A 25,727-nucleotide genomic window follows, 5' to 3' on the forward strand; every position below is an offset into this window, starting at 1 on the left:
TGCTTTCTAAGGCCCATTTGACTTCACATTCCAGGATGTCTGGCTCTAGGTGAGTGATCACACCATCGTGATTATCTGGGTCGTGAAGATCTTTTTTGTACAGTTCTTCTGTGTATTCTTGCCACCTCTTCTTAATATCTTCTGCTTCTGTTAGGTCCATACCATTTCTGTCCTTTATCGAGCCTATCTTTGCATGAAATGTTCCTTTGGTATCTCTAATTTTCTTGAAGAGGTCTCTAGTCTTTCCCAATCTGTTGTTGTTGGCAAAAGTTCATTTGGGCTTTTATTTAACATCTTATAGAAAAACCCCAGTGAAGTTTTTGGCCAACCCAATACATTTGTTGCAATCAATGATTGTAACTACAATCTACAAACTACATTAATACATCATGATCACCCAAAGTCCACAGTTTACATTAGGGTCCATTCTTGGTGTTGTACATTCTATTTGTTTTGCCAAATATATAATGATATGTATTGCCTGGAGAATCACATAGACAGAGCCCAGTGGGTACAGCCCATGGCATCACAAAGAGTCAGACATGACTGAGCAACTAACATCTTCACTTTCATCCACCAGTAGAGTACCATAAAGAATAGGTTCACTATCCTAAAAACCCTCTGTGCTCCACCTGCTCCTCCCTCCATCCCTCTAGCCCTTGGTAACCACTGATCTTTTTACTGTCTGCCATATTGTCTCTTCCAGAATGTCACATAGTCAGAATCATACAGTATATAGCATTTGCAGATTGACTTCTTTCACTTAATAATATGCATTTAAGGAGAGGGCTAAGATGGCGGAGGAATAGGACGGGGAGACCACTCTCTCCTCCACAAATTTATAGAAAGAACATCTGAACGCTGAGCAAATTTCACAAAACTACTTCTGAACGCTGGCAGAGGACGTCAGGCATCCAGAAAGACAGCGCATTATCTTTGAAAGCAGGTAGGAGAAATTATAAAAGATAAAAAGAGAGACAAAAGAGTCAGGGACTGAGACTCGTCCCAGGGAGGGAGTCGTAAAAGAGGGGAAATTTCCAAGCACCAGGAAACCCTCTCACCGGCGGGTTTGGGGGAAGATTTCGAATCTCGGAGGGCAACATAAGTGGGAGAAAAAATAAATAAAACCCACAGATTACGTGCCTAAAGGCAACTCCCAGCAAAGAACCCCAGACGCTCGCATCTGCCACCAGCAAGTGGGGGCTGAACGGAGAGGAGCGGGCGGCACTGCTTAGGGTAAGGACTGGGCCTGAACGCCCTGAGGGCAATCTGAGGGAGCTAACGTGAGATAGTAACCTAAACTGTGGGACAGCCAGAGAGAGAGAACTATCCCGAGAAAAGCTCAAATCTAAGGCACTGCCGAGCCGCTCACAGAACAAAGGACTGAGCAATACCAGAGGAGAGCTAGCCGGCTGCAGACCGTCCCATCCCCCGCGGAACACAGCAGGCAGGCGGGGCCAGCCAGAGCCGGAAAGGGGCAAACTCGGCCCCAGAGAGGGCGCCCCGTACCAATCTGCAAACAGGCTCCCAGTTTCTAAGCAAAGACTGCCTGAGATCCTGGAGGGTCGACAGCCGCCGGGAGGGTCGCATCCAGAGACCAGCTCCCTAGACCCGACACAAAGCTCACCGGAGCCGGGCGCGCCCGTAAACCAACGCGGGGACCAGGGAGGTGATAGGCCGCACCGCCCCAACAGGGAAGAGTGCGCTGGCCAAACTCCTGGCTGCCTGAGCTGCTCCGACCGGGAACGGCACAAACCGCGGGCGCAACCGAGTCTGCGCCTTTGTGGAGTACCTGGGAACCTGAACCTGAGCGGCTTAGACCTGAGAAGTGCACGCATCTCAGGGCCCACTCCCCGGCCGAGTAACCTGAAGCCTGAGCAGGGTAGACGGGGAAAGCACACACGCCATGAGCGGGAGTGAAGCCAGTGCAGCCGAGACACTGCGAGCTCGCCACACACACACCAGTGATATAGGTTTGCAGTGTTCCTGCCTCCCCACAGCACGACTGAACAAGCGAACCTAAAGAGACCACCTCCGAGCCTTTGTGGCAGGGAGGAAATTAGATACTGAAGAGACCTCCAAACAGAAGCCAAATAAACAGAGGGAAGCGCGTTGGAAGTGATAGGCCAACAGATTAAAATCCCTGTAGTTAATACGGACTACATTGAAAGGGGCCTATAGAAGTACAAGCAGGAACAAGGATCTATCTGAAACTGAACAGACCCCACACTGCTCACAACAGCTCCAGAGAAAGTACAGGATATATATTTTTACTATCATCATTTTTTTTTAATTTTTTTAATTTTTTTTCTTTCTTTTTTCTTTAAGTCCTTTATTACACCCTTAATTTTCATTTTCATAACCCACTACTACCTTGCAAAAAAAAAAAAACACCCTATTTTTAAAGCAAACTGCATACATATATCTTACACCTTTTGTGTTTTCTTTTTTTTACTGTTTCTTTCCTGTTTTACTTTTTTTTACTGTTTCTTTTTTTACTGTTTTACTGTTTTTTTTTCTTTTTACACTGTTTTCTTTTTTCTATATTGTATGTTTTATAAGAGTCTAACCTCTACTCTAGATTTTTAATCTTTGTTTTACATATTTGATATCAATTTTGTACATTTAAGAATCCAATCTTTAGTACCCATTTTTACTCAGGAGTGTGATTACTGGCTGGATTACTCTCTCCCCCTATTGACGCTCTTTCTTCTCCCCCAGGGAACCTCTATCTCCCACCCTCCTCCTTCTCTTCTCAACCCAATTCTGTGAATCTCTGAGGGTGTTCTGGGTACCGGAGAACACTTCGGGAACAGAATACTGCCCAGATCTCTCTCTCCCCTCTTGATTCCTCCCTTTCTAATCACGCTCACCTCTATTACCTTCCTCCCCCCTCTCTTTGTATCTCTGTGAACCGCTCTGAGTGTTCCAGACTGTGGAGAGTACAGAGGGAAGTGCTTACTGGCTAGACTGCTCTCTCCACATTTGAGTCCCCCTCTTCTCCTGGTCACCTCAACCCCCCCTCCCCCACTTCACCTCTCCATGTAACTCAGTGAACCTCTCTGGGTATCCTTCACTGTGGAGAATCTTTTCACCATTAACCTAAAAGTTTTATTATTGATGCTGTATGGATGCAGAAGTCTTGAGGCCACTGCAAGAATAAGACTGAAAGCCAGGGGAAACATTAATTAATAAGAGATCATCCAGTAGCCTCCACATATACACTGAAGCCAAGCTCCACCCAAGAGCCAATAAGTTCCAGAGCAAGACATACCATGCAAATTCTCCAGCAATGCAGGAACATAGCCCTGAGCATCAATATATAGGCTTCCCAGAGGCACACCAAATCCATAGACATCTCAAAACTCAATACTGGACACTCCATTGCACTCTAGAGGGAAGAAATCCAGCTCCACCCACCAGAACACCGACACAAGCTCCCTCATGCAGGAAATCTTGACAAGCCACCCGTCCAACCCCACCCACAGCGAGGAACCTCCACAATAAAGAGGAACTTCAAACTACCAGAATACAGAAAGGCCATGCCTAACACAGCAATCTAAACAAGAAGAAAAGGCAGAGAAATACTCAGCAAGTAAAGGAAAATGAGAAATGCCCACCAAACCAAACAAAAGAGGAGGAGATAGGGAATCTATCTGAAAAAGAATTTAGAATAATGATAATAAAAATCTTGAAAGCAAAATGGAGTTACAGATAAATAGCCTGGAGACAAGGATTGAGAACATGCAAGAAATGTTTATCAAGGACCTAGAAGAAATAAAAAGGAGTCAATATATAATGAATAATGAAATAATGGAGATAAAAGACACTCTGGAGGGAACCAACAGTAGAATAACGGAGGCAGAAGATAGGATAAGTGAGGTAGAAGATAGAATGGTGGAAATAAACGAAGCAGAGAGGAAAAAAGAAAAAAGCATCAAAAGAAATGAGGAAAACCTCAGGGACCTCTGGGACAATATGAAACGCCCCAACATTCGAATCATAGGAGTCCCAGAAGAAGAAGATAAAAGGAAAGGCCATGAAAAAATACTCGAGGAGATAATAGTTGAAAATTTCCCTAAAATGAGGAAGGAAATAGTCACAGAAGTCCAAGAAACCCAGAGAGTCCCAAACAGGATAAACCCAAGGCGAAACACCCCAAGACACATATTAATCAAATTCAGTTCAGTTCAGTCGCTCAGTCGTGTCCGACTCTCTGCGACCCCATGAATTGCAGCACGCCAGGCCTCTCTGTCCATCACCAACTCCCGGAGTCTACCCAAACCCATGTTCATCGAGTCGGTGATGCCATCCAACCATCTCATCCTCTGTCGTCCCCTTCTCCTCCCGCCCCCAATCCTACCGAGCATTAGGGTCTTTTCCAATGAGTCAACTCTTCGCATGAGGTGGCCAAAGTATTGGAGCTTCAGCTTCAACATCAGACCTTCCAATGAACACCCAGGATTGATCTCTTTTAGGATGGATTGATTGGATCTCCTTGCAGTCCAAGGGACTCTCAAGAGTCTTCTCCAACACCACAGTTCAAAAGCATCAATTCTGCGGCACTCAGCTTTCTTCACCGTCCAACTCTCACATCCATACATGACCACTGGAAAAACCATAGCCTTGACTAGACGGACTTTTGTTGGCAAAGTAATGTCTCTGCTTTTAAACATGCTATCTAGGTTGGCCATAACCTTCCTTCCAAGGAGTAAGTGTCTTTTAATTTCATGGCTGCAGTCACCATCAGCAGTGATTCTGGAGCCCAAAAAAGTAAAGTCTGACACTGTTTCCACTGTTTCCCCATCTATTTCCCATGGAGTAATGGGACCAGATGCCATGATCTTAGTTTTCTGAACATTCAGCTTTAAGCCAACTTTTTCACTCTCCTCCTTCACCTTCATCAAGAGGCTCTTTAGTTCTTCTTCACTTTCTGCCATAAGGGTGGTGTCATCTGCATATCTGAGGTTATTGATATTTCTCCCGGCAATCTTGATTCCAGCTTGTGTTTCTTCCAGCCAGTGTTTCTCATGATGTACTCTGCATATGAGTTAAATAAGCAGGGTGACAATATACAGCCTTGACGTATTCCTTTTCCTATTTGGAACCAGTCTGTTGTTCCATGTCCAGTTCTAACTGTTGCTTCCTGACCTGCATACAGGTTTCTCAAGAGACAGGTCAGATGGTCTTGTACTCCCATCTCTTTCAGAATTTTCCACAGTTTATTGTGATCCACACAGTCAAAGGCTTTGGCATAGTCAATAAAGCAGAAATAGATGTTTTTCTGGAACTCTCTTGCTTTTTCGATGATCCAGTGGATATTGGCAATTTGATCTCTGGTTCCTCTGCCTTTTCTAAAACCAGCTTGAACATCTGGAAGTTCACGGTTCACATATTGCTGAAGCCTGGCTTGGAGAATTTTGAGCATTACTTTGCTAGCATGTGAGATGAGTGCAATTGTGTGGTAGTTTGAGCATTCTTTGGCATTGCCTTTCTTTGGGATTGGAACGAAAACTGACCTTTTCCAGTCCCGTGGCCACTGCTGAGTTTTCCAAATTTGCTGGCATATTGAGTGCAGCACTTTCACAGCATCACCTTTGAGGATTTGAAATAGCTCAACTGGAATTCCATCACCTCCACTAGCTTTGTTCGTAGTGATGCTTTCTAAGGCCCACTTGACTTCACATTCCAGGATGTCTGGCTCTAGGTGAGTGATCACACCATCGTGATTATCTGGGTCGTGAAGATCTTTTTTGTACAGTTCTTCTGTGTATTCTTGCCACCTCTTCTTAATATCTTCTGCTTCTGTTAGGTCCATACCATTTCTGTCCTTTATCGAGCCTATCTTTGCATGAAATGTTCCTTTGGTATCTCTAATTTTCTTGAAGAGGTCTCTAGTCTTTCCCAATCTGTTGTTTTCCTCTATTTGTTTGCACTGATCGCTGAGGAAGGCTTTCTTATCTCTCCTTGCTATTCTTTGGAACTCTGCATTCAGATGAGAATATCTTTACTTTTCTCCTTTGCTTTTCGCTTCTCTTCTCTTCCCAGCTATCTGTAAGGCCTCCTCAGACAGCCATTTTGCTTTTTTGCATTTCTTTTCCATGGGGATTTTCTTGATCCCTGTCTCCTGTACAATGTCACGAACCTCTGTCCATAGTTCATCAGGCACTCTGTCTATCAAGTCTAGTCCCTTAAATCTATTTGTCACTTCCACTGTATACTCATAAGGGATCTGATCTAGGTCATACCTGAATGGTCTAGTGGTTTTCCCTACTTTCTTCAATTTAAGTCTGAATTTGGCAATAAGCAGTTCATGATCTGAGCCACAGTCTGCTCCTGGTCTTGTTTTTGCTGACTGTATAGAGCTTCTCCATCTTTGGCTGCAAAGAATATAATCAATCTGATTTCAGTGTTGACCATCTGGTGATGTCCACGTGTAGAGTCTTCTCTTGTGTTGTTGGAATAAGGTGTTTGCTATTACCAGTGCGTTCTCGTGGCAAAACTCTATTAGCCTTTGCCCTGCTTCATTCTGTACTCCAAGGCCAAACTTGCCTGTTACGCCAGGTGTTTCTTGACTTCCTACTTTTGCATTCCAGTCCCCTATAATGAAAGGGACATCTTTTTTGGGTGTTAGTTCTAGCAGGTCTTGTAGGTCTTCATAGAACCGTTCAACTTCAGCTTCTTCGGCGTTACTGGTCGGGGCATAGACTTGGATTACCATGATATTGAATGGTTTGCCTTGGAAACGAACAGAGATCATTCTGTCGTTTTTGAGATTGCATCCAAGTACTGCATTTCGGACTCTTTTGTTGACCATGATGGATACTCCATTTCTTCTAAGGGATTCTTGCCCACAGTAGTAGATATAATGGTCATCTGAGTTAAATTCACCCATTCCAGTTCATCTTAGTTCGCTGATTCCTAGAATGTCGATGTTCACTCTTGCCATCTCCTGTTTGACCACTTCCAGTTTGCCTTGATTCATGGACCTAACATTCCAGGTTCCTATGCAATATTGCTCTTTACAGCATCGGACTTTGCGTCTATCACCAGTCGCATCCACAGTTGGGTATCGTTTTTGCTTTGGCTCCATCCCATCATTCTTTCTGGAGTTATTTCTCCACTGATCTCCATTAGCATATTGGGCACCTACTGACCTGGGGAGTTCATCTTTCAGTGTCCTATCCTTTTGCCTTTTCATACTGTTCATGGGGTTCTCAAGGCAAGAATACTGAAGTGGTTTGCCATGCCCTTCTCCAGTGGACCACAATCTGTCAGACCTCTCCACCATGACCCATCCGTCTTGGGTGGCCCCACACAGCATGGCTCAGTTTCATTGAGATAGACAAGGCTGTGGTCCGTGTGATCAGATTAGCTAGTTTTCTGTAGTTTTAGTTTTAGTGTGTCTGCCCTCTGATGCCCTCTCGCAACACTTACCGTCTTACTTGGGTTTCTCTTACCTTGGGCCTTGGGTAATTCCTCTTGCCGCCACCACCGCCGCCGCCAGCCCCAGCCCCCGGCCTGGCCTAGCCCCTGTCGGCTGCCGCCCCCGGCCCCCGGCCCGGCCTAGGCCCTGACAGCCACTGCCCCCGGCCCCCGGCCCTGCCTAGGCCCTCTCGGCCGCCGCCCCCAGCTCCCGGCCCCCGGCCCGGCCTAGCCCTGTCGGCCGCCGCCCCCGGCCCCCGGCCCCCGGCCCGGCCTAGGCCCTGTCGGCCGCCCCCCCCCGGCCCCCGGCCCGGCCTAGCCCCTGTTGGCCGCCGCCCCCAGCCCCCGGCCCCCGGCCCGGCCTAGCCCCTGTTGGCCGCCGCCCCCAGCCCCCGGCCCCCGGCCCGGCCTAGCCCCTGTTGGCCGCCGCCCCCAGCCCCCGGCCCCCGGCCCGGCCTAGGCCCTGACAGCCACTTCCCCCAGCCCCCGGCCCGGCCTAGCCCCTGTCGGCCACCGCCCCCGACCCCCGGCCCGGCCTAGCCCCTGTTGGCCGCCGCCCCCAGCCCCCGGCCCCCGGCCCGGCCTAGCCCCTGTTGGCCGCCGCCCCCAGCCCCCGGCCCCCGGCCCGGCCTAGCCCCTGTTGGCCGCCGCCCCCAGCCCCCGGCCCCCGGCCCGGCCTAGGCCCTGACAGCCACTGCCCCCAGCCCCCGGCCCGGCCTAGCCCCTGTTGGCCGCCGCCCCCAGCCCCCGGCCCCCGGCCCGGCCTAGCCCCTGTTGGCCGCCGCCCCCAGCCCCCGGCCCCCGGCCCGGCCTAGGCCCTGACAGCCACTGCCCCCAGCCCCCGGCCCGGCCTAGCCCCTGTCGGCCACCGCCCCCGGCCCGGCCTAGCCCCTCTCGGCCGCCACCCCCGGCCCTGCCTAGGCCCTCTCGGCCGCCCCCCCCAGCTCCCGGGCCCCGGCCCGGCCTAGCCCCTCTCGGCCGCCGCCCCCAGCTCCCGGCCCCCGGCCCGGCCTAGCCCCTCTCGGCCGTCGCCCCTGGCCCCCGGCCCCCAGCCTGGCCTAGCCCCTCTCGGCCGCCGCCCCCGGCCCCCGGCCCCCAGCCCAGCCTAGCCCCTCTCGGCCGCCACCCCGGCCCCCGGCCCGGCCTAGCCCCTCTCGGTTGCCGCCCCCGGCTCCCGGAGATCAAACACAAAGAACAAATATTAAAAGCAGCAAGGGAAAAACAACAAATAACACACAAGGGGATCCCCATAAGGATAACAGCTGATCTTTCAATAGAAACTCTTCAGGCTAGAAGGGAATGGCAGGACATACTTAAAGTAATGAAAGAGAATAATCTACAACCCAGATTACTGTACCCAGCAAGGATCTCATTCAGATATGAAGGAGAATTCAAAAGCTTTACAGACAAGCAAGAGCTGAGGGAATTCAGCACCACCAAACCAGCTCTCCAACAAATGCTAAAGGATCTTCTCTAAACAGGAAACACAGAAAGGATGTTTCAACACGAACTCAAAACAACAAAGTAAATGGCAATGGGATCATACTTATCAATAATTACCTTAAATGTAAATGGGTTGAATGCCCCAACCAAAAGACAAAGGCTGGCTGAATGGATACAAAAACAAGACCCCTATATATGCTGTCTACAAGAGACCCACCTCAAAACTAGGGACACATACAGACTGAAAGTGAAGGGATGGAAAAACATATTTCATGCAAACGGAGACCAAAAGAAAGCAGGAGTCGCAATACTCATTTCAGATAAAATAGACTTTAAAATAAAGGCTGTGAAAAGGGACAAAGAAGGACACTACATAATGATCAAAGGGTCAATCCAAGAAGAAGATGTAACAATTATAAATATATATGCACCCAACATAGGAGCACCACAATATATAAGGCAAATGCTAACAAGTATGAAAGGGGAAATTAACAATAACACAATAATAGTGGGAGACTTTAATACTCCACTCACACATATGGATAGATCAACTAAACAGAAAATTAACAAGGAAACACAAACTTTAAATGATACAATAGACAAATTAGATTTAATTGATATTTACAGGACTTTCCACCCCAAAACAACCAATTTCACCTTTTTCTCAAGTGCACACGGAACTTTCTCCAGGATAGATCACATCCTGGGCCATAAATCTAGCCTTGGTAAATTCAAAAAAATTGAAATCATCCCAGCCATCTTCTCTGACCACAATGCAGTAAGATTAGACCTCAATTACAGGAGAAAAACTATTAAAAATTCCAACATATGGAGGCTAAACAACACGCTTCTGAATAACCAACAAATCACAGAAGAAATCAAAAAAGAAATCAAATTATGCATAGAAACGAATGAAAATGAAAACAAAACAACCCAAAACCCATGGGACACTGTAAAAGCAATGCTAAGGGGAAGGTTCATAGCAATACAGGCGTACCTCAAGAAACAAGAAAAAAATCAAATAAATAAACTAACTCTACACCTAAAGCAACTAGAGAAGGAAGAAATGAAGATCCAGGGTCAGTAGAAGGAAAGAAATCTTAAAAATGAGGGCAGAAATAAATGCAAAAGAAACAAAAGAGACCATAGCAAAAATCAACAAAACTAAAAGCTGGTTTTTGAAGAAGATAAACAAAATTGACAAGCCATTAGCCAGACTCATCAAGAAACAAAGGGAGAAGAATCCGATCAACAAAATTAGAAATGAAAATGGAGAGATCACAACAGACTACACAGAAATACAAAGGATCATAAGAGACTACTACCAACAGCTATATGCCAATAAAATGGACAACTTGGAAGGAATGGACAAATTCTTAGAAAAGTATAACTTTCCAAAACTGAACCAGGAAGAAATAGAAGATCTTAACAGACCCATCACAAGCACGAAAATTGAAACTGTAATCAGAAATCTTCCAGCAAACAAAAGCCCAGGACCAGATGGCTTCACAGCTGAATTCTACCAAAAATTTAGAGAAGAGCTAACACCTATTCTACTCAAACTCTTCCAGAAAATTGCAGAAGATGGTAAACTTCCAAACTCATTCTATGAGGCCACCATCACCCTAATTCCAAAACCAGACAAACATGCCACAAAAAAAGAAAACTACAGGCCAATATCACTGATGAACATAGATGCAAAAATCCTTAATAAAATTCTAGCAAACAGAATCCAACATCATATTAAAAAGATCATACATCATGACCAAGTGGGCTTTATCCCAGGAATGCAAGGTTTCTTTAACATCTGCAAATCAATCAACGTAATACACCACATTAACAAATTGAAAGATAAAAATCATATGATTATCTCAATAGATGCAGAAAAAGCCTTTGACAAAATTCAACATCCATTTATGATAAAAACCCTCCAGAAAGCAGGAATAGAAGGAACATACCTCAACATAATAAAAGCTATATGACAAACCCACAGCAAACATTATCCTCAATGGTGAAAAATTGAAAGCATTTCCCCTAAAGTCAGGAACAAGGCAAGGATGCCCACTTTCACCACTACTATTCAACATAGTTTTGGAAGTTGTGGCCACAGCAATCAGAGCGGAAAAAGAAATAAAAGGAATACAGATAGGAAAAGAAGAAGTAAAACTCTCACTGTTTGCAGATGACATGATCCTCTACATAGAAAACCCTAAAGATTCTACCAGAAAATTACTAGAGCTAATCAATGAATATAGTAAAATTGCAGGATATAAAATTAACACCCAGAAATCCCTTGCATTCCTATACTCCAATAATGAGAAAACAGAAAGAGAAATTAAGGAAACAATACCATTCACCATTGCAACAAAAAGAATAAAATACTTAGGAATATATCTACCTAAAGAAACAAAAGACTTATATATAGAAAACTATAAAACACTGATGAAAGAAATCAAAGAGGACACAAACAGATGGAGAAATATACCATGTTCATGGATTGGAAGAATTAATATAGTGAAAATGAGTATACTACCCAAAGCAATCTATAGATTCAATGCAATCCCTATCAAGCTACCAATGGTATTTTTCACAGAACTAGAACAAATCATTTCACAATTTGTATGGAAATATAAGAAACCTCGAATAGCCAAAGCAATCTTGAGAAAGAAGAATGGAACTGGAGGAATCAACCTGCCTGACTTCAGGCTCTACTACAAAGCCACAGTCAACAAGACAGTATGGTACTGGCACAAAGATAGAAATATAGATCAATGGAACAAAATAGAAAGCCCAGAGATAAACCCACGCACCTATGGACACCTTATCTTCGACAAAGGAGGCAAGAATATACAATGGAGAAAAGACAATCTCTTTAACAAGTGGTGCTGGGAAAACTGGTCAACTACTTGTAAAAGAATGAAACTAGAACACTCCCTAACACCATACACCAAAATAAACTCAAAATGGATTAAAGATCTAAATGTAAGACCAGAAACTATAAAACTCCTAGAGGAAAACATAGGCAAAACACTCTCCGACATAAACCACAGCAGGATCCTCCATGACCCACCTCCCAGAATATTGGAAATAAAAGCAAAAATAAACAAATGGGACCTAAGTAAAATTAAAAGCTTTTGCACAACAAAGGAAACTATAAGCAAGGTGAAAAGACAGCCTTCAGAATGGGAGAAAATAATAGCAAATGAAGCAACAGACAAACAATTAATCTCAAAAATATACAAGCAATTCCTGCAGCTGAATTCCAGAAAAATAAACGACCCAATCAAAAAATGGGCCAAAGAACTAACAGACATTTCTCCAAAGAAGACATACAGATGGCTAACAAACACATGAAAAGATGCTCAACATCACTCATTATTAGAGAAATGCAAATCAAAACCACAATCAGGTACCATTTCACACCAGTCAGAATGGCTGCTATCCAAAAGTCTACAAGCAATAAATGCTGGAGAGGGTGTGGAGAAAAGGGAACCCTCTTACACTGTTGGTGGGAATGCAAACTAGTACAGCCACTATGGAGAACAGTGTGGAGATTCCTTAAAAAACTGGGAATAGAACTGCCATATGACCCAGCAATCCCACTGCTAGGCATACACACTGAGGAAACCAGACTTGAAAGAGACGCGTGTACCCCAATGTTCATCGCAGCACTGTTTACAATAGCCAGGACATGGAAGCAACCTAGATGTCCATCAGCAGACGAATGGATAAGGAAGCTGTGGTACATATACACAATGGAATATTACTCAGCCATTAAAAAAATACATTTGAATCGGTTCTATTGAGATGGATGAAACTGGAGCCCATAATACAGAGTGAAGTAAGCCAGAAAGAAAAACACCAATACAGTATACTAATGCATATATATGGAATTTGAAAAATGGTAATGATAACCCTATATGCGAGACAGAATAAGAGACACAGATGCATAGAACAGTCTTATAGACTTTGAGGGAGAAGGTGAGGGTAGAACGTTCTGGGAAAATAGCACTGAAACGTGCATATTATCATATGTGAAACAGAACACCATTCCACGTTCGATGCATGAGACAAATGCTCAGGGCTGGGGCAATGGGATGACCCAGAGGGATGGGATGGGGAGGGAGGTGGGAGGGGGGTCCAGGATGGGGAACACATGTAAACCCATGGCTGATTCATGTCAATGTATGACAAAAACTACTACAATATTGTAAAGTAAAAAAAAAAAAAACAAAACGCATTTAAGTCTCCTCCATGTCTTTTCATGGTTTACTATCTTATTTCTTTTTAGCTTTGAATGATATTCTGTTGTTTGGATGTATTCCAGTTTATTTCATCCATTCATCTACAGAAATACGTACCGTTGCTTCCAACTTTTGGCAATTATGAGTAACGCTGCTGTAAACATTCATGTGCAGGTTTTTGTGTGGATAAAAGGTTTCAGCTCATTTGGGTAAATGGCACAGAGTCCTATTGCTGGATCATACGGTAAGTAAGAGTGTGCTTAGTTTTGCCAAGAAACTTCCAAACTTTCTTCCGAGTGGCTGTACCATTCTGCATTCCCACCAGCAATCAACGAGCACTCCTGTTGCTCCACGGCCCTGCCAGCATTTGGTGTCAGTGTTTCAGATTTTGGTCATTCTAATAATCACATTCACTTTTAATAATAATAATTAGCATTTGTAAGCACTAACCAGGGGTCAGGCCTATTTTAAGCAATTTCCAACTAGTATCTCATTTAATTCTCACACGAGCACTATGAGAAAAGATTTATCGTTATTTCCATTTTATAGGTGATATAACTGAGAAAGAAAGAAGTGATATACTAGGCCCATGGTCACAGCCAATCAGTGACAGTGCTGGAATTCCGGCTTAGGAAGACCCTCTCTCTCAACATATGCTCCCCACTTCCTCTAAAATATCAACTGTAACTTTGAAAGTAAACAAAACAATTCTTGTACATCCTTACCTTCATTGTTTCCCTCCTTTTCTTCAGAATATTTTCATTTCTTTTGGCAATATGATTCTTTGCACATCGTCAAAATGAAAAGCCTGGTCCAAACTTGTCTGATCAAGAATCACATTTCCACATCTCTTAATTTACATCTATCCAAACACTTAACACTGTAGTACATTGGGCTCTCTTTTTTTTATTTACATGAAATTTCTCCTTCTGATTGTCCTTAAGAGAGCAAACAAAGGCTCAGAGTCACATTATTAATTATGACAGCAAAACTTTCAATAGAATTTAACTCAAACTACACATTCTCTAAATTGGATTCGCTAAAAAGAGCAACACATTATAAAAAACAGTGTTATTGTATCTTCCAGAATCTATAGGCAAAAGGAGGCAAAGAAATAGCTTTCACCAGGCACTTGCTAATAATCATGGAAATAAAAATTATCTTAATAAAAATTATAATCTTGATGACATTACTTTCCTTGTTAAACTGAATTACAATTCCCACTCATTCCTGGTGCAATAAAATTGGTAATTTCCACACACTGCAAATTAATGTAAAAGTTCTGGAAGACAATTTGGCAACCTGTCTGTGTTCACTGACCCCAAATTTTCAATTTAAGAATTAACCCTACAAAATTAGAACTATGCATAATGATTTACAATGTACAAGGATGTTCATTCCAGCAATCCAGAAACGGACAACCTAAAACAAAGAGGCTAATAATAGGGAATTAAATTATGGTTATACACTTTAAAAATAATATTTAGCAGCCATTTTAAAGTCATGTTTTTCAAGGGATATTTAATAATGTAAGAAAATATATATTGAAAATAAAAGTAAAAAGAGATAAATAACACATTCATTTTAAAATTTTTGTTAAATGTCATATGAAGTATTGTTCTGTAGTGTAACTACATGCAACTTGTACTACATATATAAAGAATGCATACATAGAAAGAATTCCAATTTTGTAAAAATTATATATATCCATGGCCATAAAAATAATGATTCAGAGAAAAACAAGACAAACTCTAACAACCATTGCATATGAATGATGGCATGTTTATTTAAACTTTGTTATACACACCTTTCTGTGTTTTTCAATTTTATATAATGAGCATGTATTTTAATAACAAAATTCCAATTTTCTTTAAATTTTCCTCTAAACAAGGGGAAGTAAACCTGACCTTGGATCACCTTAGTTTAGAGGAGACAGCTGGTATTTTCAAAGAGAAATTGACTCAATAACTCAGCCATAAATAAAAATGAGATGTTGCCATTTGAAACAATATAGATGAACATATAGAGTATTATTCTTCATGAAATAAGTCAGACAGAGAAAGACAAACATTCATTATTACACTTAAATCTGGTATCTAGAAAATAAAGGACTGTGTATACCAAATACAGACTCAGATACAGGAAACAAACTAGTGGTTATCAGAGGGGAAAGGAAGTGAGGGAGGAAGGGGGAATGGGATAAAGAAGTACAAGCTGCTATGTATAAAATTAACAAGCTACAAGTAATATTGTATAGCACAGGAAAGTATAGATCGCTTTTACAATAAGTATATTCTACAAAGGTATTGAGTCATGTTGTATAACTAAAATTAATATGTATTGTAATCAACTATCCTTCAATAAAAAGAAACATAAAATGATTAAAAAAAAAAGGAAAAATAAAGGAAATAAGTACCAAATAAAAAAAGATAGGAAAAATATGGGAAAATGTCAAGCTGACTCTGCAGAGTAAAAGAGGGCCCTGCTCCTCACAGGCTGCCAGAACCTCCCATGCAGGTGGGCTGGCTCCTTCCCACGGAGCCAAGAACCTCGGAACTCAGGTTCTAGGAAGGCTCTGATGTGCACTTTGGCCCCTTCCTGAGCCAAGTCTAGGGCTCAAAGTCAACACTTTAACTGATTGTCCTTGAAAAAAATTCCTTTTACCAAGTGGAACACACAGTGGGATATAAAATAGTTTAAATTTGGCTTTCTAATAAATGGATTTCTATTGACGAATCCTGTGCCCAGATGAGATGTCTTCCTACCTCTTCAGTAGGAAACCTTAAATAAATTGACTGATGCTCTGTAGGAAAACGTGGAATGTCCACAACTTTAGCGACAGGAGAGAGACTCTTGCCAAATTCAACTACTGTGATGACATCACAGGATTGGAATTTTAAATTTCTGTCCAAGAGTTTGACCCTTCTTTTCCCTCAGCCATAAACAATATGCGGTGCCATTGTAGACAACTGACAACATCTTGGTAAGTGACCTCTTCTGATGAGGTATCACTAACCCATTCAAGGCATTTGGACATCAAGGATTAAAGAACACTGGTGAGCTGTCAAAGGTCACAAAACAGACAGAGAGGAAGGCTCTCTGAACCTCTCCTGGACTGTGCATCTTTTCTGTATTACTCGGAAGCCCTGAATACATGCTGCTCCCACTAATACATCATCCGATGAGTATTTACTGTACCTACAGCCTGGTGCTAGAAATGTTTACTTCTAATCCTCACAGTAACCCTCCTGTGCAGTGGATTTTACTTACAAATGAGAAGGTTGAGGTGCAGGGAGAATAAGTAACTGGCCTCGTCTTACTCTGCTAACAGATGCCAAGAGGAGACCACATATTATGCTCGGCAAATCTCAACATTTCCAGACTTTTCCCAGGAAGCTCGTTATTGCAAATCTTACATAAGAAAAACACACGTATTATTCCATAGGCTGTGGAGTCAAGGCCCAGTTATGCTTACAGGCCATTTAAGCTCATTTAACAAGCTTCTCTGTAACTTGCTTACATAGAATCCTATTCTAACCCCACTCTGGGGCAGAGGATGTTGTAGTTGTTCTACATTGGAATAAGGTACACACCACGAATCACTGCATACATATGAGACCTGCACTACAGTTAAGCCTGAGGTCATCAAACGTGCTTCTTATAATTTACTGACATGCTTGTTCATTTATTTAGTTTTATAAAATGATCTTCTTTTATACTATCTAAAACAACCAAGCCTACACTCAAAGGCAGCCCTCACTCCCCCAAAAAGTACAATGTAATTTAAAATTTCCTAGTGGCCCATTAAAAATCCTAAAATAAATAGATGAAATTATTTTAATGTTTTATTTAACCAAATATATCCTAAATATCATTTAAAACAATGATCAAAATAAACCATTAATGAATTATTTTACTTTATTTTCACTCTGCCATTGAAAGCCAGTATATATTTCAGACTCACAGCAGGCCAATTCAGACACGCCACATCCCAACACCCAGTAGCTACACATATGCCTAGTGTCTACTGAATTGGACAATGCAGCTCTAAAGAGATCTTGTCAGATTAATTCATTTTGCATAACTGCCACAAGAACAGGTATGCATTGAGGAAACTGCATCAGGTCTGAGTTGAGGTGCTAGTCCAGTATTTGCCCAGCTGGATTTTACTCAAACAATGCTATATCTTTGAGAATCAGCTACTACAAATATCTTTTTGTTTTGTTCTGTTTCTTGTGGTAAGAACACTTAACAAAATCTACTCACATGCCACTGAAGTTTTCTCTTAACTGGCTTGCCCCCTCCAATCCATTCTCTACATAGCACCAGAATATCTTTCAGTTCTTTAAGTGCACCTTGCTCCTTCTCATCAGGAGTCTTTGCTCCTTCTAGAATTCTCTCCCTATCCCCACCCTGTCTCTTTACCTGGTTAACTCTCAGCTCTCCATTCAATCCTTCCTTCCTCAGAGAATTCTTCCCTGACCACCTCCCCAACTATAAGTCTTCTAAAATATTCCCAGCAGCACCACATGCTTCTCACTGAAACAGCTCATTATCCCTGGCACGGGATCAGTGTCTGTTTTCCCAGGAGGAATGTAAGCTCCATAGGAGCGGAGACTGGGTCTGCTTTGTCCCAGCACAGCATCTACTATCTATGGAACCAGAGGAGTTCCATAAATATGTGCTGAATGGATGCCGATCAAGATATCTCAGATGAGATCTGCATACATTCACCACACTATTCTAAGTAAGCAAACATAGGAATGCCTATGAATAATTGTTGGTAAATTGACCATTTCAAATTTCATGTGTCAAAGAAGGAAACATTTGGAACAGATTTCAATTGCAAGTCTCATCACTGCTCTTAAACAAGGCTTTCAGTGTGCCCTATTGGCTGTGAGGCATTTTTCCTTCTACAAATTTTCAAGTGAAAAATATAGAAGATGGTTCATTCAGAGCCTAGAACAGAGAAATCGATATGCCAGGGAAGAGAGTAGGATTCCAACTCCGAATCCCCTTCAGGGAGGCTCATCATTACGTTAAACTTTGAAGAAATTTATTTATTCTCTGTGCTAAAGTCAGAAACTATCATTTTCTATATTTTATTCTTTCGCTAGTTGGAATCTTTAGCAAAAAAGGTTACCTTTCTCCATGGTGCATCCGTTAAAAACGACTGCACTCAGCAGTCCATTTCAGGTACTTGAGACCGGTCGCTTTGGTTTATTATCCCTCTGCCCTGAAACAGCTCTAATTAATAGTTTGTTGTTTTTTCTGGAAAGCAAACACTTTATTCCAAGGAGAGTGGCAAATCCCTGAGATAAACTGTATGATAATCAAGTACCTGAATGTAGTTTTCTCTAGGAATTGAAATTATTTCCTGAGAAATTCAATGTGCCTGTTTCAGCAGGTGAAATTCTCTTCCCGACTTTTTATTCTAAGGATCCCCTGTGCGCACATGCTCTTTTGTTCCATAATAGCGGGCAGTTTCGAGGACTGGTACACCCCAGCCTACTAACAGCAGGAAAACAACTTACTCATTTTCAACTAGAGCATCATGCGGGCAAAAAGTTGTCCTGAGCCCAACAGAGGCTGAGAACTTGACCTCTTCTCTTCCTCTATCCTCCTCTTTAATTCTGCTCCTGTGAACTCTGCTGGAAAAGCAAAGCAAAAGTGACACCCCGCTGGCAGCCCAAGGACACATCACCTTTTATGAAACCGAGCTTAACTGGGATCTAAGAGCTTCAGTTCTGTAGTAGGTTTCACACAATGTCCGTCTGTTCTCAGGAAAGCTAACCTGAGGTCAGGGAGCTTGATAGCAGAGCAAACTACCAATCTGGTTAAAAGACTTTTTGTAAATCATTTATACCCCGAATTTTTAGGGCTTTTGTCCCAGCATTCCAAGTTCCTTGGCATTATTTCCAATACAGTGTTTGTATGGAAAAGGCTCTAGCTGAGACCAAGTTACTCTCTCTATGAATTCTTTTTTATCCCAATCATTTTCCTTAATGCATTCTAAGATCTACCGTCAGATCTTAACATCTCTGATGATGTTCGTGTGCACGTTATCCTCTTGCCAAGGATTTTGGCCTCAAATCTGTTTCCAACCACGTCCACAGCAGTCCAGGTAACAATACTGAGCCTCGTATTTGCTTCTTGGGAACATTGGTGGGACATTCCTTGTCATTATACCTGCATATGTGTCTTATATTGGTGCTGTAACAAATCATCACAGATTCAGTTACTTAGAATGACACATTTATCATCTCATAGCTTGAGAGGGCAGAAGTCTGAAATGTGTCTTACTGGGCTGACCAAGCATTAACAGGGTTGGTTTCTTCCAGAGAATTCATTACTTTGCCTTTTTCAGCTTCTAGTGACAACTTCTCAAGGGCCATCTGGGCATGTGGTCCCTTCATCCACCATCAAAACACATCACTTGAACCTCTGATCACATCATCCTATCACCTTCCTCTCTGCTACTGGTTAAACCTCCATTTACCTCCTTCGAATGATTAATACAATTATGCTTATAATTACATTTAGGGCCCATTTGGATAACCCAGAATAATTCCTCTGTCTCAAGGTCCTTAACTTAATCCCATTTGCAAAAATCTCTTTTGCCTTAGGAGATAACACATTCACAGACTCTAGGGATTAGAACATAGACATCTTGAGACCACTATTCAACCTACCATGACACCTATACCCTTGATACCTTTAATATTGCCTTTTTGTCAATTCACATAAACCAGCAATAGAGCTGGTGTTCAAACCCCCAGCCAATATAAACCAGGTTGACTTTGTGCTTTATCAGCTCCTTAGTGATAAGAATCTCCAGCCTAAGCTCAAAGTACAGGCTTTTTCTAATGATGAGACAGTAGACTCCTCCTCCTCAGCCTCTTACCCCATAATACACACAGGTAGTCCTCACCTGTCCCGGCAGAACCCAGGATCGTGTTGAACAAGAGCTCCTGGATTCAGAAATCAAATCCCTTTTAAATGACAAGAACAAAGTATCTAAGAATACAAACAGCCATGAGTTCACATAGGGCAGCCATTAGGTAATGGTAAAATACATTGTTTGGGCTCTGCTGCCTAGAAAAGAGGGAGGAAATGAGCTCTTACACTGCTGTCTTCCACTGAGTAATTTTTCTGAAGGACCAGATGACTGATGAAAAGAACAAGAGGATGGATTCAGTACACATTCTCCAGGTCATTTCACAAACATGATAATTTTTTCTATTTATAATCCTTAAATGTCATCTAGTTCACTGTCTACCTCTGGGATTCTCCATACCAACACCAAACACAGACTTAAAATCTTTCCAAATATCCAAAGTAGCTGATTTCACTTCTTAACAATCTTCTCAGGAAAGAGCTTCTAAACATGAATTTAGGTACTTTTCCAGCATTTCCAAATGCAATGCAGCAGCTCCTTCTCCCACCCTGGAGGAGCTATTTTCATCCTGTTGTGAAATTTAACACATGGTGATACAAAACAGTTAACAGAAACTGATTTCCACATTCTGGAGGGAGCAAACTTTGAAAGTGAAGGCAACTTATTTTCAACTTCTATGTGAAATGACTTCCAGAAGAAAGACTTAAGGGTTTTTAAAATGACCAAGAGTTTTCAGGACCATTTCTGATTATGCCTTATTTCAAGATGTCAGAGGATGGCTAAAATAAAAATGAAAAAGAACTCATTTACGGGGATTTATATTTTGTGAAACCCACTGGGAAGCTGTCTCCCTACCCCTCCTCCACTATAACTTTCATATCATTAGTGGAAACATTATTTTAAACCAATCTATCGTCCATTTCCTAAGGCACTGCTCTGGGCATCTTCCTGCAGTTTTATTGCATTGATGACCATCATTATTCTTTCTTTATGGGATTTGAGCCCAAAATGAGCACTTGTGACAATATTCACATCTGAGCTAATGCAACTTAATTTTCCAAGTTGGCTTCATAAGGCAAAGTAGTAAGTGCTTTATTAAAATCTAGATAATAAAATTATCCCATTTATCTACTAACTGGTGCTTCCATTACATGATTAAATACATTTATTATGTGAAACTCCTATAAGTTATACCACGGTAAAGCCAAATAACCATAAATATTTGGGGTTTCCTCTTTTGTCCATGCTAAGCAGAATTTTAAGGTTAGCACTTGGCATGCAGCCAAAAACATCAATATAAACTGCTATTTAACCTCTCTTGAAGTCACATTTATATCAAAGGGAGCTGTGTAGAAAGCTAAGAGATTAGAAACATTATTTTAAAATGTATCCTTGAGAAGAAAAAGTGTTTAAATGCCATTGGGCTAAATGAAGTTGCCTCCAAAGTTGTAATTTTACTTTGAGGGGGTGGGAGAGTATGGACAGAGCAATGGCAGAAAGACTGTATCAGTTTTCTGTATTTTCACTTCTAAAACTCTGATCTCACACAAGTTGAGCAGCCTGATTTGCAAGCCTAGGAAACAGTCACAGGATGAAATATAACAGAAGAAACCAGGTTTATTATTAATCATCAATCCTACAGAAATACATGTTAATAGGAAGAGTTCTAAGTGTTCAGATTTACTTCATTACTTATCTGGAAAACCTCACAACAGCTCAGTCTCCGAGACAAATCAAAAAGATTTAAGGGATATTTTTCAGCCGTAAAAAGGAATAAAGTTTTGTCATTTGAGATAACATGGATGTGTATTATGCTAAGTGAGATGGGTCACAGAAAGATTTCACTTATATGTGGAATCTAAAAATAAACGAACAAAACAGAAACAGGCTCATAGATACAGAGAACTGGTGGTTACTAGCAGGGAGGGTGTGGTGGGGGGGGTGACAAAATAGGTGAGGGGATTGAGAGGTACAGACTTCAGTTGTAAAATAGATAAGTCATGGTATATAATTTACAGCAGAGAGAATATTGTCAATAATATAGTAATAACTTTGTATAGTGACAAATGGTAACTAGACTTACTGGGCTAACTGCTTTGAAATGTACATAAATATCAAATCACTATGATATCCACCTGAAAATAATATGATGCTGCTGCTAAGTCGCGTCAGTCGTGTCCGACTGTGCGACCCCATAGACGGCAGCCCACCAGGCTCCTCCGTCCCTGGGATTCTCCAGGCAAGAATACTGGAGTGGGTTGCCATTTCCTTCTCCAGTGCATGAAAGTGAAAAGTGAAAGTGAAGTCGCTCAGTCGTGTCCGACTCTTAGCGACCCCATGGGCTGCAGCCTACCAGGCTCCTCCGTCCATGGGGTTTCCCAGGCAAGAGTACTGGAGTGGGGTGCCATTGCCTTCTCCCAAAATAATATGATATTACAGGTCAATTATATTTCAATTTTTTTTCAAAAAGGATTTAAATCTGAACTTATTTAGGGGAATATATCAATGAATATTTGACTCCAAACCTACTTCTCACACCGCCCCCCCTCCCCACCCCACCCCCGCCAACCAGAATCCTTTCATTCTCTCTAATCACCCAGAATTTCTGGAGACTGACCCAGCCTTAGATAGATTTGCTAAGAAATGGGGAAGGTGTCTTATATCAGGGCTATATTCAACAGTGAAGGAATAAGTAGTAATTTTTCAAAGAATTTTCTAATCTAAATTCTGAGTGCACACAAACCAGGCAAATAAGTTTTTACCCATTCCTTAGTGGAAGTCATTTTGTACACTTGGGTGGTGTGAGACATCCATTCTGGAAAAGATCAAAGCCTGGTCTCCCAGCTCATCTTTCACTCCACTCTAGAGACCAAAATATTATGAAAATAACCCTCTGATTCCCAGAGAAGGCATTTTCTGTCTCTTTTAGGAAGTACCAGCCAAAGACTTTGCATATTTTGGGAAACAGTGACAAATTGTTGCAGGGGAGCTATCTGTCTTTGGCAGGAGGGGATGATTTATTTTTCTCTCTCTCTTAACTAGAACAATTAATTGGTAACATAATAAAAACTCTCAGCAGTCAGTGAAGAATGGCCTAAACCCTGAATAGAGTGTGAGGGGAAAGAAAAAAGGAGAAAGAAAGTGTGTTTTCCAGTTTAATGCAAGAGTTGATGTCTGAGGAATTCCTGTCCTTCTTTTGTTTCTGTGGATTGCTGATTGCAAGACTTAAACATCTGGGAAGTTTGCCTTGTTAGAACAAAGACGAATTAAAATCAAATGGTTTATTTCTTGCTCTTAAAAATAAGGGAGCAGAAGTCCTCCCTCCTTTTCATGAGAGCTTTTTTAAAAATCACCTGTAATTATGAATTTTCTCTGATCCTTTTGAGACATATGTAAACCTTTTTTTTTTTTTTTAAGTATTTTGCCATTTTACAGCCCAAGAATGTCTTTCTCAAGGACCTAGGAGCCATTGAATTCCTTCAAATCTCCCTGTCTCTGGGAAGTTAGAAGCCTAACTTTGGCAGGAGCCTTGCTCCAAGTTGCAAAACTCCTTCTTGTCATAAAGCTATGAGCAGTTTATTTTCCCTTTGTGTAAAGCCGACTGGCTAACCCAGATGGTTAATCCACTTACCAGGTAAATTTAGGTTGAACTATGAGTGGTGACAAATGTGCTGTTAAGTCCTCTGACTTGAGGACTAGTTATTGTTTATCTTGAGAACATTGTAGGGAATGTTCTTGGCTATATAAGGCAGTGGGATCTCTTTCTGTTTTTGTAATTTCTTAGCAATTGCCTGTCATGAGCATCACACACTGGTTTAGTGATTATTTAAGAACAAAACACTTTCTCTGTTTCTACTGACTGTGAAGAGGTTTTCTGGGTTGGGAGAAGATTCTTGTTTTCAATTATTTTTTCCCCACATATTAATGGTTTTATCCTCAGATCCTAATTCAAACTTGCCAGGCTTGGAAGCCTGGAATATGAATTAAAAATCTCAGGGAAAAACACATTCCTTTTAAAATTTTCCCATGAGTCCTGTTGCTTGTTAATCCTGAGACATTCTCTCCTATTGGTCACACACAGTTGATAAGAACTGCAAAAATAAAACCTACGTGATGTTTCTTTTAGTTTGGGGAGTAGCAGAGTTCCATTCTTTTGAGGGTTGAGCAAGACATAGGTGTGTTTTTTAATTCCTCTGGGTTTAATACGAATCAAACACATTTGGCACATTCTTTACGAATCACTTCAGTTCAGTTCAGTTCAGTCACTCGGTTGTGCCCAACTGTTTGCGACCCCATGGACTGCAGCACCCCAGTCTTCCCTGTCCATCACCAACTCCCGGAGCTTACTCAGACTCATGTCCACCGAGTTGGTGATGCCGTCCAACCATCTCATCCTCTGTCGTCCCCTTCTCCTCCCGCCTTCAATCTTTCCCGGCATCAGGGTCTTTTCCAATGAGTCAGTTCTTCACATCAGGTGGCCAAAGTATTGGAGTTTCAGCTTCAGCATCAATCCTTCCAATAAATATTCAGGGATGATTTCCTTTAGGATGGACTGGTTGTATCTCCTTGCAGTCCAAGGGACTCTCAAGAGCCTTCTCCAATACCACAATTCAAAAGCATCAATTCTTCAGCGCTCAGCTTTCTTTATAGTCCAACTCTCACATCCATACATCCAGTTGGAAAACCATAGCTTTGACTAGATGGACCTTTGTTAGCAAAGTAATGTCTTTGCTTTTTAATATGCTGTCTAGTTTGGTCATAGCTTTTCTTTCAAGGAGCAAGTGTCTTTTAATTTCATGGCTGCAGTCACCATCTGCAGTGATTTGGGAGTCCCAAAAAATAAAATCTCTCACTGTTTAGATTGTTTCCCCATCTATTTGCCATGAAGTGATGGGATCGGATGCCATGATCTTAGTTTTTTGAATGCTGAGTTTTAAGCCAATTTTTTCACTCTCCTCTTTGACTTTCATCAAGAGGCTCTTTAGTTTTTCTTCGCTTTCTGCCATAAGTGTGGTGTCATCTGCATATCTGAGGTTATTGATATTTCTCCCTGAAATCCTGATTTCAGCTTGTGCTTCATCCAGCCCAGCATTTCACATTATGTACTCTGCATATAAGTTAAATAAGCAGGGTGACAATATACAGCCTGAACATACTTTATGAATATTCACTAATAAAAACCATTGTGTGTGTTAGTCACTCAGTTGTGTCTGACTCTTTGCAACTCCATGGACTGTAGCCCACCCGGCTCCTCTGTCCATGGAATTCTCCGGGCAAGAATACTCGAGTGGGTAACCATTCCCTTCTTCAGGGGATCTTTCCAACCCAGGGACTGAACCCAGGTCTCCCACATTGCAGGCATATTCTTTACTGTCTGAGCCACCAGGGAAGGCTATAATTCAAATATTCCGGTTTTCTTTCCAACTATAAACCAAATTGCCCCAGGACTCACCAATCTGTGAAACAAATGAGACCATATTTTAAAAATGAAGTTTAATGGCTTATAACTCATACAGTACATGAGTCCTCTGAAAGATTCAGCTAACATACCTGCCCCAGGAAAGGAAAAAATCAGTTGCTAGTACAGCAGAACAACATGGAACAAGATCTCAAATGTGAGGCAAAGGCCTCATTCTCGGAACTGGAATTGGAAGTCAGAAGAACTGAAAATAACACAAAGTTTTGTTGATGGGGGGAAAAACGGGTGGATCTTTACT

At 42.0% G+C, this 25,727-nt stretch overlaps 1 long non-coding RNA gene across 7 annotated transcripts in view; it reads right to left on the reverse strand.

Annotated features, from left to right (window-relative positions):
- Positions 1-25,727, reverse strand: part of LOC145528697 (uncharacterized) — a 436,715-nt gene that overhangs the window by 143,402 nt on the left and 267,586 nt on the right. For 2 of the 7 annotated variants that reach the window (XR_014070562.1, XR_014070564.1), the window contains exons 3-6: positions 18,647-18,760; positions 16,383-16,523; positions 13,838-14,050; positions 13,180-13,469 (exon numbers count right to left, since the gene is read on the reverse strand). This is a non-coding gene — a long non-coding RNA (uncharacterized LOC145528697). Of the gene's footprint in view, positions 1-13,179; positions 13,470-13,837; positions 14,051-16,382; positions 16,524-18,646; positions 18,764-25,727 lie in introns of those variants that run through there. The other 5 variants (XR_014070558.1, XR_014070563.1, XR_014070559.1 and 2 more) reach the window with 5 other exon arrangements.

The sequence above is a fragment of the Giraffa tippelskirchi genome, chromosome 12, assembly GCF_054371585.1.
Source record: "Giraffa tippelskirchi isolate mGirTip1 chromosome 12, T2T-mGirTip1v1.2.pri, whole genome shotgun sequence".
In the NCBI taxonomy this organism is placed as follows: domain Eukaryota; kingdom Metazoa; phylum Chordata; class Mammalia; order Artiodactyla; family Giraffidae; genus Giraffa; species Giraffa tippelskirchi.